Genomic DNA, 1,678 nt, shown 5'->3' with positions numbered 1-1,678 from the left:
CTAGGAAGGGTCTTCCAAGGATGATGCATTCATCCTCCTCCTTCCTAGTGTCTAAGATTATGAAATCAGCAGGAATGTAAAGGCCTTTAACATTTACTAACACGTCCTCTACTAATCCATAAGCTTGTCTTACTGACTTGTCTGCCAATTGTAATGAGAATAAGGCAGGCTGTACCTCAATGATTCCCAGTTTCTCCATTACAGAGAGTGGCATAAGATTTATGCCTGACTCTAGGTCACAGAGAGCTTTCTCAAAGGTCATGGTGCCTATGGTATAGGGTATTACGAATTTTTGCCAGGATCTTGTCTCTTTTGAGGTAAAGTTTACTGAACCCAGGTATCTAGTTCACTAATGAGCAAGGGAGGTTCACCTTCCCAAGTCTCATTACCAAATAACTTGGCATTCAGTTTCATGATAGCTCCTAGATATTGAGCAACTTGCTCTCTAGTTACATCTTCATCCACTTCAGAGGAAGAATAGTCTTCAGAGCTCATGAATGGTAGAAGAAGATTTAATGAAATCTCTATGGTCTCTATATGAAACTCAGATTCCTTTGGATCCTCAATAGGGAACTCCTTCCTGCTTGAGAGATGTCCCATGAGATATTCCTCATTGAGATTCGCGTCCTCTCCCTCCTTCTTGCATTCGGCCATGTTGAGTATATCAATGCCCTTGCACTCTCTCTTTGGATTCTCTTCTGTATTGCTTGGGAGAGTACTAGGAGGGGTTTCAGTGATTTTCTTACTCAGCTGGCCCACTTGTGCCTCCAAATTTCTGATGGAGGATCTTGTTTCACTCATGAAACTTAAAGTGGCCTTAGACAGATCAGAGACTAGATTAGCTAAATTAGAAGTGCTTTGCTCAGGATTCTCTGTCTGTTGCTGAGAAGATGATGAAAAAGGCTTGCTATTGCTGAGCCTAGTTCGTCCACCATTATTAAAGCCTTGTTGAGGCTTTTGTTGATCCTTCCATAAGAAATTTGGATGATTTCTCCATGATGAATTGTAGGTGTTTCCATAAGGTTCACCTAAGTAATTTATCTCTGCTATTGCAGGGTTATCAGGATCATAAGCTTCTTCTTCAGAAGATGCCTCTTTAGTACTGTTGGATGCATTTTGCCATCCATTCAGACTTTGGGAAATCATGTTGACTTGCTGAGTCAACATTTTGTTCTGAGCCAATATGGCATTCAGAGCATCAGTCTCAAGAATTTCCTTTCTCTGAGGTGTTCCATTATTCATGGAATTCCTCTCAGAAGTGTACATGAACTAGTTATTTGCAACCATATCAATAAGTTCTTGAGCTTCTGTAGGCATTTTCTTTAGGTGAATGGATCCACCTACAGAATGGTCCAGTGACATCTTAGAGAACTCAGACAGACCATAATAGAATATATCCAGAATGGTCCATTCTGAAAGCATGTCAGAAGGACACCTTTTGGTCATCTGCTTGTATCTTTCCCAAGCTTTATAGAGGGATTCACCATCTTTTTGTTTGAATGTCTAAACATCCAATCTAAGCTTGCTCAGCTTTTGAGGAGGAAAGAATTTAGCCAAGAAGGCCGTGACCAGCTTATCCCAAGAGTCCAGGCTATCCTTAGGTTGTGAATCTAACCATGTTCTAGCTCTGTCTCTTACAGCAAAAGGGAAAAGCATGAGCCTGTAGACTTCAGGATCC

General features: G+C 41.1%; 1 non-coding gene across 1 annotated transcript; it reads left to right on the top strand.

The window, feature by feature from the left end:
• Positions 1 to 1,416: 1,416 nt before the first annotated feature.
• Positions 1,417 to 1,524, top strand: LOC127746352 (small nucleolar RNA R71). Its single transcript, XR_008007971.1, has one exon. It is a non-coding gene; the product is annotated as a small nucleolar RNA R71 (small nucleolar RNA).
• Positions 1,525 to 1,678: the final 154 nt, after the last annotated feature.

This window comes from Arachis duranensis, chromosome 3 (genome assembly GCF_000817695.3).
Source record: "Arachis duranensis cultivar V14167 chromosome 3, aradu.V14167.gnm2.J7QH, whole genome shotgun sequence".
NCBI classification, from domain to species: Eukaryota; Viridiplantae; Streptophyta; class Magnoliopsida; order Fabales; family Fabaceae; genus Arachis; species Arachis duranensis.
The sequence above is the reverse complement of the archived record's forward strand: the minus strand, read 5'-3'. Positions and strand labels throughout refer to the sequence as shown.